Below are 15,489 nucleotides of genomic sequence, written 5' to 3' on the forward strand. Positions count from 1 at the left end.
TATTCAGTAATTAAAACAGTGTGACACTAGCACATGAGGAGGCAAACCAATGGAATAGAACAGAACATCCAGAAACACACCAAAAATTTTGGGGATTTTAGTACCATATTTCATAAATTCTAAGATGTACACCTTCCCAAATTTTAACACCTCTGAAAACAGCACACACCTTACAAAGGAATGATGCATCATAAAATGAATAGTAGGTTTGATTTCAAGTCATATGGTGGGAAGATGAAAAGTTCTGGAGATAGCTGGTGGTGACAGTTGCACAAAAATGCAAATATACTTAATGCCATTGAACTTTACACTTAAAAATGGTTAAAATGATAAATTTTACATTATGTATATTTTACCACAATAAAAAATAAACCCTCTAGGTCTGCAACAGAAAAATTCAAACTTTATTCTAGCATTCTAAGATAAAGACATTTTAGAATATACATATATAAAGTATATATGTATTTTTTTAAAGACATATCATATATGATAAAGGTGACAACTCAAACCAGTAGGCACTGAATTACCAGCAATTACCGAGTAAATGGTGTGGTACAACTAGATAGTCAACTGTAAAAAACAAGTTGGATCCAAAAATTATACTATAAACCAAGATAAACTCCAATAGATCAAAGATTTAAGTAAAAATTTAAAAGAACCATGAAAGTACTAGATGACAACAGGGAGAACACTTTTATAACCTTGGAGTAGAAAAACTCTTTTTAACTTTGACTTAAAATCCATAAGACATAAGAGAAGACTAACAGATTTAACCATATGAAAATCAAGAAGAAAAAAGGAAAAAAACAAATGACAAACAGAAAAAAAAATATATGTTCAATTTAAAATACAGACAAGTGCCTCTCCCCAATACATTAAGAGTTCCTAGAAACTGATGAGAAAAAGACCTATAAGCCAAGAAAATAATGGGCAAATTTCACAGAAAAGGAAATACAAATGGCTCTTAAACATATGAAAAGTTGCTTAACTTTAACCATAGTAAGAAATGTACGGGGCTTCCCTGGTGGCTCAGTGGTTGAGAATCCACCTGCCAATGCAGGGGACAGGGGTTCGAGCCCTGGTCCGGGAAGATCTCACATGCCGCAGAGCAACTAAGCCCGTGCGCCACAACTACTGAGCCTGTGCTCTAGAGCCCGTGAGCCACAACTACTGAGGCTGCATGCTGCAACTAGTGAAGCCTATGTGCCTGGAGCCCGTGCTCTGCAACAGGAGAAGCCACCGCAATGAGAAGCCCGGGCACCACAACAAAGAGTAGCCCCCGCTCGCCACAACTAGAGAAAACCCACGTGCAGCAACAAAGACTCAACACAGCCAAAAATAAAATTAATTAATTAATTTTTTTTAAATGTTAAAAAAAAAAAGAAATCTACAATAGTTTATTGCATTGGATGGACTAAAGTCCAAAAATTTTTATCAATCAGATGGGCCAAAATCCAAAAATGTGTTCACTCTGTTGGAAGGACTGTGGGAAACTCATACCTTGTTGGTGGGAGTGCAAATTAGTATAACCCTTGGTGCAATTTGGCATTATCAGTAAAAAAATTATAAACGCATATTTTTAAGCCAGCAATCCTATTTCTAGAAACTTCTCCTATAGACATATGACGTATATTCAAGCTTATTCATTGCGTCAGTCAGTAAGAGCAAAAGACTGGAAACAAGCCAAATGTCTATTAAAAATGGACTGATTGGTTAATGATGATATGTCTAACACCAGGAAATACTATGCCATTGTAAACAAGAATGAGGAAGCTCTCTGAGCGCTAACATGGAAATATCCAAGATAAATGTCTATGTGAAAAAAGCAAAGGAAGGGACAGAATTTTTTTTTTATAAATTTATTTTATTTATTTATTATTTTTGGCTGTGTTGGGTCTTCGTTGCTGCCCACAGGATTTTTCTAGTTGCGGCGAGCAGGGGCTGCTCTTCGTTGCGGTGCGCAGGCTTCTCATTGCAGTGGCTTCTCTTGTTGTGGAGCACGGGCTGTAGAGCGCCGCCTCAGTAGTTGTGGCACACGGGCTCTAGAGTGCAGGCTCAGTAGTTGTGGCGCAGGGGCTTAGTTGCTCCACGGCATGTAGGATCTTCCTGGACCAGGGCTCAAACCCGTGTCCCCTGCATTGGCAAGTGGATTCTTAACCACTGAGCCACCAGGGAAGCCCAGGACAGAATTTTTAAATGACTACCTTTTATACAGAAAAGGTAGAAAGGAATAAGAATATAAATTTCCATTTATTTATATTAGCATACAAGGAACTCTGAAAAGATATCCATAGAGAAGGGATCGGGGTACAAACTGGGCTGAAGGGGTGGAAGGAAGACCTTATACTGTTTGGGTCTTGACTCATGTGACTGTATTACCTATCCAAAAATAAAGAATTAAAGTATTTTAAATAAACAAACAAAAAAGAATGGAATCAGCTGCACTTTTGCTGGGACATCGTTGCTTGAACACCCATACACACATGCACATAAACACAAAAGAGGGATTTTAATCTTAATGCCTCAAGGATCTGTCCACTCCAGAGGATCTCTCCAAGTCCAGGGTGGTATCTCAGCATGGCCTCTGATCTGATACATCCAGTGTCCTCAAGCTGAGTTCAGACTCAAATTAGCTATGGTGATGCCAGGAACTTGCCAGAGTCAGCCTGGACTCTGGTTTTCCTGTGGATGATTTCTGTAGTGAAGGTGTGATATGGGGGTAGGAGCAGAAGCTCTGGGATCGCAAAGACCTTGGTTTGAATCCCACCACTGACTAGCTGTGTGACCCTGGGCAAAATTAAAGTTCAATTTCCTTATCTGTAAAATGGCAATTCTACAACCTACCAAGATAAAATAAACTCACAGAGTTGTTTGGAAGACTCTATGAGATAACATATATGTATAAAGTTTAGAGTACAGAATCTGATAAAGAATGAATATTCAATCAAAGTCAGACATTATCATTTGTAGAGATAAGTTGTACCAATTTAAATGGAAAACATCCAGCCAAACTCAGTTGAATGGCAGTATATGGCACCAATCTAGAGAAAAGTCTACTACTTTCATTATAAGAGCTGGTATGTCACAAATTATAAATGATTCTTCCCTTGACGTTTTCCAGTGGTTTTGGTAGGAGTGTTTTAGACCACGATAAAAGCTACTTTCCAGCTCACCTTAACTACTGACGTAACAGACCTCGAGCCATTATTCTCATAATTAAACTGCCAAAATAATGCTGTTTAAATTATTCAGAATCAGAGTGAAAGATTCTACTTTATAGGGCATATGGTGGGCTTACATTTCAAAGTATTAAACTGTTTTCTGTGCAAGCCCTGCCTCCTCTTTTCTCCCCACTCATTCCACATAGGCCATTTTCCTCTTGCCAGCCCTCACGAAAGCACAAAGCCTCAAAGAAACCACAGTCTAATGCAGGTCAGTAATATTCACAGGCAGCAAAGAGAGTTGGCTTTTCTAATCCAAAAGACTATACAAGACTGAGATGTTGGAAGAGGGAGAAGGTCGTCAGAGGAGTAACTCACACGTGGGGGTGGGGGGGTGGGGGGGAGGGGGGCAGGGAGAGGCAGAAGTAGATGCCCTTCAAGCAGGTGAGAGGGCGGACTGGAGAGGCAGGAAAGGCATCTGTTGTCTCAAGCTTACTGGAGTGGAACTCTCTCATGGATCCTTTCCTTGTAAATAACCTGCCATCCAACAGTCCTTAACCCTTGTGGGCCCACCAGAAGAGAAGGAACCTGCATAATTGTGTAGGGATGGGGCATGAAAAGAAACCTAATCCATTTAGCTTGTTGGAACTAAACAAACTGCTGAGAATTTCCTTATAAGCTGGGACAGTGATGGACTGGACACCAATATTACATTATAGGGACTAGACTAGAAAACTGTTGATAAATGAATTGGGGGCAACCTGAGTTGTCCTATAAATACAGTGTTATCTCCGGGCTAGAGCCAGGCGTATCTCTCCTGTCCCAACCCAGACCTCCCCCCTTAACAGGGACCCTTGATTGCTAGGTACATAGATATGGGGAGAAACTTATTCTATGTGGTGAAGGTATAGAGATATCTTCTAGCTGACAGCAGAACTAGGACCTTAATAACTGATTTTAAATACTCAATGGCATAAAATTTCAGATCTGGAGATGCCAGAATAGTCAGGGCTCTCATGGATGTGAAGCAGAGACTTAAAACTCAAAAACAGTAGACAAATTACCAAACCTTCACTATGGGTGGAAGAGACAGGCAGGTGCTACAGGGGAAGAGAAAAAGGCTCCCTGCCAGAGCTCAGCCCATTTCCAAAGGCATCAAATATATGTGGCAGGATTAGAGTAAACAGGAGCTCACTGACAGGAAACTGGTGCTATTTCATTGACCAGCACCTGCAACTAACCCATGAATTCCACTCCTTGTTTTGTACAGTATCACATGGCAACTGGACCACTTGGTAAAGAAGGGACTTAGGGACTTCCCTGGCGGCGCAGTGGTTAAAAATCCGCCTGCCAATGCAGGGGAAACAGGTTCGAGCCCTGGTCCTGGAAGATCCCACATGCTGCGGAGCAACTAAGCCCATGCGCCACAACTACTGAGCCTGTGCTCTAGAGCCCACGAGCCACAACTAGTGAAGCCCACGCACCTAGAGCCTATGCTCTGCAACAAGAGAAGCCACCACAATGAGAAGCCCACTCACCGCAACGAAGAGTAGCTCTGGCTCGCCACAACTAGAGAAAGCCCGCGTGCAGCAACTGAAGACCCAACGCAGCCAAAAATAAATAAACTAATTAATTAAAAAAAAAAAAAAGGGGGGGGACTTAATCTGCCCAGACTAGCTTCTTTAGACCTAAATTAAAGATGTCAAGTTCAAATATGAGAAATGTGCCTGACACCTACAGCTTACCTGGAAACTCTTCAAAGCCACGTAGATGCTAACACCAGGACACAGAGTGAGCTTGAGGAATCTCATCACTTTGAGATCTATCTCAACAGGACTCACAAGGCAGCACTCAGCTGGGAGGACTTCTTGCTGGAATTTACTCAGATGGGGATATGACCTTAGGGTTGCCTGTGGTGGGAAGGACCTGGCAGGAGTCCAGAAATCGAAAACCATGGCCAACCATTTACAGGTGAACCCTCATGTGTAAACATTTGTCCAAACCCTGCAAAATACGCTGGGACATTCTCCCTGAGGGAAAGGAGGATAGAGGCAGCGTATGGCTTTCCTAGGGCATGCCTATCATCCCAGAGCAGGGCCCTATGGTTTTCCCTTTCTCTTTTGATGTTTGGGAGGTTCTGGGCTCCCCTCTGATCTCTGTTTTTTAAATCAGACATCAGGGACAAACCTGCAAGAACACTTCTGGCTAGCCCCAGATGCTGCTCAGGGACACATAAACTGAAATGAGCTGAGGAAGGTACCAGCAGAGGGATGGAGGTCTGTAATGGAAATAGGGCAGCAGGGTAAGAACAAAACAGCTGACCTGCCTAAGTCTGAGGGAAGGGGATCAGAAACTTTTAAGTGCATTAAAATGTGAGCAATGACTATAAAGTGATCATTTGTTTGTTTAAACCAGGGTTTTCCAAGCTCAGCTTTCTCGACATTTTGGCCGAACAATGCTTAGTTGTGGGGAGCTGCCCTGAGCAGTGCAGGATTCTCAGCATCAACCCTGGCCTCCACCCACCAGACACCAGGAACACCCCTTCCCCAGCTGAGACAACCAAAAAGGTTTCCAGAAATCGGTGAATGTCCCCTGGTGGGGGGCAAAGTCATCCCTAGTTGAGAACCACTGGTTGAAAGTGAACTACCAACATTTTTTCATCTAAATAAAAGTAGTTTGCTTCAGAGTAATCACTTCGGCAATTATATATTTATTTCAGTGATACTGTTGTTCAGAGCAGTTTGTGAGCTTTCCTTTACAAATCAACATCAGAGTTTTTCAGAATTTCATTTAATTGGGTTTAAGGGAGAAAAATATTTGTCTACTGCTTCTAAAAATCAAGCTCATAACTAATCATAAGAATGGTTTTGAAGGTAAACGGATCAAGCTGAGCTACATACTGATAAGTGGGGGTGGGAATGGGGGAAGTGGAGGTGGGATTATCATAATTTACTAACATTTTCAACTTACGGTTTGTAAATTGCAAAGGAACAAATCCAGAAATGTTTAGGGCTATGGTAATATTACTGGAATAAATGTAGAGTAGCCTGAGGCAACTATGTGGGAAGTGTACTTTCTAGCATATTATACTAAATCCTTTTTCCCTTTGTCATTTATAATGAACGCAAATTAAAGGAAGTAAATCTAGAACATGAACAGACTCGGTGAAAAATTATTTCGTACAGATTTTCAATTTTATTAATTACTATATACATGTGTGTACTGCAATTACACGTACACACACACACACGCAGCAGAAGAAAAAAACACGTCATGGGGCTTCCCTGGTGGCGCAGTGGTTGAGAATCTGCCTGCCAATGCAGGGGACACGGGTTCGAGCCCTGGTCTGGGAGGATCCCACATGCCGCGGAGCAACTAGGCCTTTGAGCCACAACTACTGAGCCTGCGCGTCTGGAGCCTGTCCTCCGCAACAAGAGAGGCCGTGACAGTGAGAGGCCCGCGCACCGCGATGAAGAGTGGCCCCCACTTGCCGCAACTAGAGAAAGCCCTCGCACAGAAACGAAGACCCAACACAGCCATAAATAAATAAATAAATAAAATTTTAAAAATAAATAAATAAATAAACAAAAAACACGTCACGTTCCTTACACTTACCATACAGGATTTTGTGTTTTACTGTAATGCTTCACATATATATATGAACTTGTGTTTCTCTTTGGTATTTCCTTTATCAGCTACGTTAATGCAAATCGCCTTGGGAATGAAACACAACATAGAAGGCAAAAAACCAGAAAGTTTAATCCTAGATTTTGAGTTATACAAGCTTAGGTACTTAGCCATACAGAAGAACTCAAGGGCATAGACAAGAGATCTAGGAGGAAACCTCTGAGGTTTCCATGCCTCCTAGCACAGAAGAACATGCTTCAGGCTTAGGAAAGGAGAGTCAGAGGGAAAGCAATTAGTGCAGATCTCAGAGAAAAGGGCAATAAGCCCTGGTGAGGTGCCAAGTAGTATTATGGAAACAGAGGAGAAGGGGTCAGGCTCTGCTGCCTGGGTAGAGCGGGAAGAGGTGGCTGATGGGGCCTTAGGCATCCATAGAGAGTTTCTCTTGCTCCAGCGTGGTGCAAGGGCAGCAGAAAGTCTTCTGAGTACACTCAATAGATGTGGAAGTATTGCAGAAGAGCTGTAAAAAATGAAGGAATCATGTAGCTTAGCAACAACACAGACCTGTATGGACTAGTGGTCAAAGACCTGGTAGGACCCTGGCCATCTCAGGGGATGGCAGTGTGGACAGCGGACAGGGAAACTAAAGGACCCCTGCTTCTAACTTATGCAAAAGCTTTTTCTAACTTGCTGAGAGGTGATGGACAGAGGGGTGGTCACATTTAGAGTTGACCGAAATAGGTTTCTACCACGCCCAAAGAATAAAGAAAGCTTTATTAAAATTAAAAATTAAGCTGTAACAAAATAAAATTTTGTTCTTATATGCTGACTTTGTCAAGGGAGGTTTGAAACCATTTACTTTAGGTATGGGATCAGGTCAGTACAAATTTCCTCTCTTCTATACCCCTAACACAAGTGGCTGTCAGACCTGGTTGATTGTCATAATTACCTAGAGAGAGATTTGGATTCAGTTAGTATGTCTGGGGAGACTCTGATGATGGGCCAGGTTTGGGAACTTCTTAATACTGCATAAACCATTCTCTGACATGACAACACCCACAATATGAGGAATAGGCATGATTCATGACAAGGGGTTCAAAATGAATGTCACTAGGATATGATAAGGTATCTGGGTCAAGAAGGGCAGGAACAGGAGGTGCAATCAATATTGGAAAAGATTTCTCTGGTGATTCAAAATAATTTCAACAGATGTGAAATCTGGAAGATCTTTGAGTCAGCATACACACCCAGAATGTAGGGAAACTAAACTCCTATTTCAAGGGTGAAATAAGCTTGAAGTTCTCAAGCATTTGTGAAAAGAGAAAATTATTGCTACATCTTAGGTCTTAGTAAGTTACAGAAAATTAGAATATAAGCCTTGTCTTTTAGGCAAACAAAATTGATCAACACAAACATCAAATAAAGATACTAAACGCCTAACTTTCTGTTTTTCAAATGGGAATGTTATAGTATCAGGGAGGATGCTTTCATTTGCAAATAACAGAACACAACTCAAAATGGCTTAAGCAGTAAAAGGATGTGTTATCTCACAGAAAAAGAAGTCCAAAAGTAGGAAAATTTCTTCTGAAATTTCTGTTTTGTCATTTTTGTGGAAAAAGATGGTGACAGTCATTCCAAATATCACATTCTCATACACCTTCTTCCAGAGTAGTAAAAGGGTCTTTTCTTTGTGTCTCTTTTTAAGAGGTTTAAAACCTTTCCCAATGCTCCCAGAGGCCCCTTAAACACCTCCTCCCAGGATTGTATCAAGTGCCCATATTTAAACCAAGCACTGAAAAAGGACTGGGCCTGCACTGGTTTCTATAGGGTAATTGGTATTGTGCTCACTCCCACCCCGCACATGTGGGAAAGCACATGGCTTCAGGGAGGAAGGACGAGCCTGAAAAAGGCAGAAGACTGGTTGGTTAACCCACAAGGAGGAAAGGGAGGTTAGCTTTGAGAAACAATGTCTGCTTAAATTGTGACTTGAGGTGATTACTCTGGAGTAATATTTCAGATGTGAACCGAAGGTCTGAGAGGGAACCCACCCATCTAAGTGCTCTCTGCTCACCCTGGTGATGTGTGTTCAGGATAGACTAATCTTGATTGTTTTGTTTGTTTAAACAAAACACGATTAATAAGTTAAGCATGTGTTGCAACACCATATAAGACTTTCCAGTAACTTTTACATGTCTGCTATTTGGAATTACCTTGTGCCACTGCCTCTTTGATGATACAGATAATATGCTATAAGTCCATAAACACAGACAGCATAGAGTTGGACTCACACTTGTAATTGCTATTACCACTTCCACAAACTTAATGTTGTTCTCACTGGTATACAGCATGTTTAAGTAAAATGAGTGTTTCCTACTCCCAATAACAATGACATAGGAGTACATATTAACACTCTCTCTGTATAAATAGACTCAGATCTGCCCTTCAATCAGGTTTAAGAGTTCTACTTTCCATGTCAAGCAGGACCTCAAAACAAATATCCTTACCATCCCCTCCTTTCCTTACAATTCTATTATTTCATCTTGATTTTCACATCTTCACTTTCCCTTGATAGAGGGACCTATTAAAATTAGATGCCTCCGGATAATATAACACTATATATGCATGACCCACCAGACTGGTTTACATTATATTATATATATATATATATATATATACACACACACACATTATATGCATTATTACATACATTAGATTACATTCCTGTTTTGGCTCTGAAACATAATCCTGACTCATGAGTATGTACGAGGCAGACAGACTTTAGTTTAGATATTCATTTAACAGCCTCAACATGTTAATATGACAACTTGTTAGAAATGAAAGTGTCCTAGAAACCAACGATATTAGCAAAAAGCCCCAGTAGGAAATACAATTCATGTAAAACCTTTAGCAAAATGCTAAACGCACTATTTATTGTGCTTACTATTACTCTTATGAAAACAAAGGGCTTCCCAGGCTAAGCAGAGTAATCAGTGTCTTTGCCACATCTCAGGTCCCAGGACAGCATTCTGTAATTGGAGAGACAAGGCCCACTCAGAGAAGAGTCAGAGAACGTTTAGGGTAAATAAAGGACCTGCTCAAATCACCAGCAGCTGTAAACTCAGTGCTAGGCAGTAGGGAATAGGAGGATGAAAATAGGGCCCTGCCCTCAGGCAGCCTCAACATGTGGGAGAATTCTAGAAAATTCGATAAATCTGAGAAGAGAAAAGCATCTGAAAAACAACAAATTAGATGCCTCTGGAAACTATAACACTATATACGTATGACCCACTAGACTAATAGACTAAAGAGACCACCAGGACCAATAGGACTCATTTTTCTGTTAGAAGAAGTGATAAGTACCTCAAGGGCAGTTTAATTCCTATTTGTAATCTAAGTCCTAGTACAATGCCTTGAGTAAAATGGGTAGGTGCTCAATAAATATCTGCTGAATTAATTTTGAAGTATAAACTCAGAAAAACAAGGCAAGGCAAGGGGGCCAGACCAAATACTCCATCCCTTAGGCCTTCTTCTCTACTTTGTTTCAAATGAATGAGATACCCCTCTCGTTCATTTTCTCTTCAAACAAAAAGTATTTTTTGAGCATCCATTGTTGTGCAAGGAAGTGCTGAACAGGATACAACATTATTTTTAAAATAAGGTCCCTGAATTCAAACAACTTTCAGTTTGGAAGAATCTCCAACTGCGTTTCCAGAATGTTTGTTAGTCTGTTTTGATAATGCACAGAGTGAAAGAGGGGAACAATAGAAAGGTCAACACAGGAAAGGTAGATTCCAGGGTTGGTACTTGATTGTGGATGACCCAAAAGCCAAGCTAAAGAATTTTTTAGACTTAGCTCTGTTGACAAAGTAAGAGTCATTACAGGTTTCTCAACCGAGAAATATCTTAAGCAAAGTGGTGCTTGCAAAGATTATCTGGGTGGTGGAGTCCAGGGCTGGGTGACTGTGGGTGTGGTTTGGAAGCAGGGAGAACGACAATGCAGCGATTGCATTCTGTTGGGAAGAATCCAGCATAAGCATTGCTTCCTCCGAGATGCCACCCCTGATTCAATCAGTCGGGCTTAGCTGTACCACTAAGGTGTTCTCGTAACAATTTGTCTCATCTATGGCAACACTTATTGCACAGTATTGAAAATGCCTGTTTATTAATTCTTATCTTTTCGCTCATCAAGAGGAAGAGATTAGGCCTAATTATCTTTATGTTCCCAAGCACCTAGACCACTGCCTGGCATGTAGCAGAAAATATTTGTGGCATGAAGTGAACAATCAAGTGTTACGGGTTGAACTGTGACCCTGAAAATTCATATGTTGAAATCCTAACCTCCAATACCTCAGAATTTGGACATAGACATGCATATAAGAACCTAATATAAACATGAAGATGACCATCTACCAATCAAGGAGAAAGGTCTGGAACAGACCCTTCTGTCACAACCTCAGCAGGGACTAACCCCACCAACCCATTGCTTTTGAATTTCTAGGCTTCAGAACTGTGTGACAATAAATTTCTGTTATTTAAACCACCCAGTTTGTGGAACTTTGTTACAGCAGCACTAGCAAACTAATACAATAAGTGAAAATGTTCAGCCAACTTGGAGAAACACCCAGAATCAGAGCTCAGGATTAAGGTCATCATTAACTGTAAATAAAGAGAGGTGATAACATGGGAGCAGAATACATTTCTGTGATAAATAATGCAGGAGGAAACACGGCAAAGGGCACCTTCTCCGGGCACCTTCTCCGTGAACACCCATGTTTATAAAACAGAAAGAGAAGCCAGGGGAAAACATAAAGAAGCAAAAGTCAGAAACCTGCAGAATAAAGTTGCCTGGTAGAACCTCCCTCCAAATAATGAAAAAAAAAGTAATATGAATTGTAAATAAATAAATAAATAGCCACAAAACTTCACAGAAGGAACCAAATAAGGAAGGGACACAGACAAATGTTTTAAATTTCAAAAAAGTTGTGGTCCAGGAAAGGCTCTGGCGCAGAGTAGCAGCCATAGGATGGCAGAGCTCCTAACCCGACACGGCCTCTTCCCCAGCTGTACTGCTGTTGCAAAAGAGCCTGAGAACCTGCACGAGCACCCCCAAATCTGAAGAGAAGCAAATGGACTAATCCTAATCTTTCCCTTCTCCAGCTCGAGAAGGGAACAATAGAGAGACTCTGATGATGGAGGCCCCACACTCAACTGGTGAGCAGAGAAAGGTGCCTTAAAGGTGTCCCTTGGGAATGGCACACACCTTTAAGGTGGAGTGAATCTTGGTATAGATACTTAACAACACTTTAAAAATGAGAATACAACCTGAGTATATGAGATGTATTTGGGTATACCTTATACCCAGAGAGCTCATTCAGCCCTAAATCCCCTATCTACCAAGGCCTCAACCCCACCAAAAATGTTCCAAGTACACAACTACCTAGTTCCGCAAACAAACAGACAAAAAGTCAGTTCATTAAACTGCAACTCACATTGGCTAGATACAGGAAAGAAAAGAATTTCATGATTATTCAGAACAAGAGAGTAATTCTTAAACTTTAATGTGCATTAGACCTTCCTGAGATACTTGTTGAAAAGGCCTATTTCTAGGGCCTCCCCAGAAGGCAATCATATCATTCCAGGGGTCCTTCAATTACAGGTAGGGAAACACTGCTTGTTAACACAAATGGATTTTTAAGTGAGTATTTTAGGTACTTAAGAAAATGAAATAAAGCATTTCTTACAATATGAAGGAAAACGTTTTGGGGCAGAACAACAGAAGCAGGATGGCCCAGTCTGGGGCAGTGCCCCTAGGATTTTCGCTCTGCTATGTATTAATACTTAATACACGCCTTCATTTCACACTCATGGGTGAAGACAGTGACATTAGAATCCCTTCTGAAGGGGAAGAGAGAAGATGAATTCATCCATTCATTCCAGGCCTTTCACACATATGAGTTTTTCTAAGCCTACTGCTTAGCTATTGTCTACTGCTTATCTAAACATCTGCTTAAAGAGATTCTGTATAAAGAATTAATGATGTTAGAAATATTGTTCTGTCCAAAACTGATGATAGATTAGCCCATTATCATATACTACTATTCAGCTGAATCAATTATGGAATTATCCAAATTATATGCAATCCTACAGCACAGTATATAAAACCAGTACTAGTATTTCGCTCTTGTGCATTGGGATGTCCAGGTCAGTTTTTCACGGGTGGCATTCTATCTGGTGGGTTGGACATTCATGCCAAACTGGTTGTCAATTATTTTGACACTCCTGCTTGTCAATTATTTTGACACTCTATATTTGATAGTCATCACACTGCATTTAATTTTATTTGTAGACATGTTTTCCATCACTTAAAACTCTTGTAAGTTCTTGTGGAGTAGGGTGGGAGGGGTGTCTTATGCAGATTTATATCTCATACAGAACTAAACCAGGGGAGGGGAGGTAAAAAAAAAAAATCCATGGTATTAATCAATCAATCAATCAAGTAAATGATCAGAGCTGATGTTTACATTTTGTTGCACTGGCTAGCAGGAAGATCCAATTTTCTCAGCTTCAAATTAAGTTAAAGCATAAGGAAATAAGCCATATTTATCTGTAAATATCTCACATGACAAGGTCAGCTTCTCAATTACTTAGTTTAATTGGATTTATTTATGCTTTTTGCCTTTTACTGAGGGGCTGTACTTGATGGTCTCAAAAGATTTCCTTTAATGGGATTTGATTCTGAAAAACTTGAGGAATGTGTTTTCATTAAAGGTCAGCTGTACTTTTTTTTTTCTTTTTAACTCTAGAATTAAGATTACTTGCATTTTACTCATTTGAATTGTGACCTTTTAATGAAATCCTCGTGGCTTGAAGGAATTCCCTTGACAAATAAACCACAGCGTGTGCAGCACCATCTTCTAGAACTGCCATATGTCCAGGAATAAGAACAGATAAGCCTGTTTTTATGAAAGTTAATACAGACGACTGTCAGTTGCCAAGTTCTTGATCCTGTGAGACGTGTAGTGTTTGATGAATGTCTGAGTAAAGTGCTGTGTCCGAGGGCGTCATGGTGTCCACCGCACCCTGCTGAGATGTGAAATTAAACAGAAACCTCAACGTGCCTACTGGTGTCTCAGTGTTGCACGGAAGGAGGCCAGGCTCCACCTTTGGAGTACCAGGTGCTACCACCAGTTCTGACAGACTTAAAAACTTGAAATTCACTTCTGGGGGAAGATACTGAAATGCAGAACTGAGAATTGTTGGTTGGGGAGAAACAGCATTTAAGGTCGGCAGCTGTGTTTGGAAATATTATGTATTATATAGTATAAAAGATAGTATAGTTAAATTAGCTTTAGCTAATTCTGAGCTGTAGAGTTTGTGATTCCTCCAAATAAAATTTAGGAATATAACCTTGACTCATGCTTTTATTAAGTGTGTTGATCTTACACCTCTCAGTCAAACATCATTCACAGAGTTCTCGAAGGCTGAGGATAGTAACAATGCAGCCTCTTTTCATTACTCTGTAAAATCCCTTCCCAGCCACAACTGTCAACCTACCCTTCTAATGACCCTAGCTCTCCTTTATTCTCTTCTAAGAATGCTTCTCTATTTATCTAATCTCAATCTTAATCCAAGACAAGTTCTAGGAAAAAAAGGTAAAATGAGAAACATAAACAATAAAAACTTAAAAGGAAAGAGCATAAAGTAGCAAAAGGAGCCTTGCCAATAAGTTTGACAACAGAGAGCCAAACTTATTGTTTGGTATATATTTAATCTTCATCATAAGACATGTGTTGTGATAGGAGAAAGTTTAACTGGTTGTGGCCTCTGTTGGTAAATCAATAACAACAGCGACAAGCCCCTGGCCATGCTGGGACGCAATCCAAATGGAAAAAATAAGGGCTAGGCCTATGATAATGAAATAAGAGAGAGGGACTGTTCTTGAGTAGATCTGACATACTGTGATTCATCACGGTGGAGATTCTAGACCCTACTGTCTCTAAAGGGTGCTTGATGGAGGGTGTGACTGTCCTCAGACAACCATCTCTCTTGGTTAAAGGTGTCCATGCTCACAGGAGCCATACACAAAGGTTAGAGATCCCCCTTTTGCTAAACCCAAAGGCTTTTCCTGAGTTCTTATCTATGCTGATTTCCCTGCCATCCCACAATTCTGACTTCGTCCTTCCTTCCTGAAACCCTAACCTCGGCTTTCAGAACATAGCACTTTTCTAACTGGCCTCATGCCTTTCCATCAGTCAGCTCTTTATCATTTTGTTCTGCTGGTTCCTATCTTCACGCTCCTGCACTGGGGCTTTCTGCCCTCAATCTGTGGGATTTTCTTGTTATCTGCCTGCTCTTACTACTATGGTAATGACTTTCAAATCTACACTCTGAGCTAACCTTTCATGTATGCCAGAGGCTGCTATTTGCAACTGCCCATAAACATTATAACTTGGACATACCACTGTCACAGAAAACCTAGCTAATCCCAAAAGGAACTCATCTTGCCCAACTTCTACTTTCCACCAGTTGGCTTCTTTATCCAATACCTACACCAATGTTAATGGCTTGACTTTTCTTCCGATATAAAACACCAGACTCATCTTTGACTCTGCTCTTTCATCTCTAACTTGCAAACTGCTACAAATTAATTTGAATTTTTTTTTAGATGAAACCTTTCTCCACCATTTTCATGCTAACAACCAAA

The 15,489-nt window shown here is 40.6% G+C and overlaps 1 protein-coding gene across 2 annotated transcripts in view; it reads right to left on the reverse strand.

Annotated features, from left to right (window-relative positions):
* Positions 1–15,489, reverse strand: part of ELOVL7 (ELOVL fatty acid elongase 7) — a 69,200-nt gene that overhangs the window by 24,164 nt on the left and 29,547 nt on the right. The gene's annotated exons all lie outside the window — the stretch shown is intronic.

Source organism: Balaenoptera ricei, chromosome 3 (genome assembly GCF_028023285.1).
Source record: "Balaenoptera ricei isolate mBalRic1 chromosome 3, mBalRic1.hap2, whole genome shotgun sequence".
Taxonomy (NCBI): Eukaryota; Metazoa; Chordata; class Mammalia; order Artiodactyla; family Balaenopteridae; genus Balaenoptera; species Balaenoptera ricei.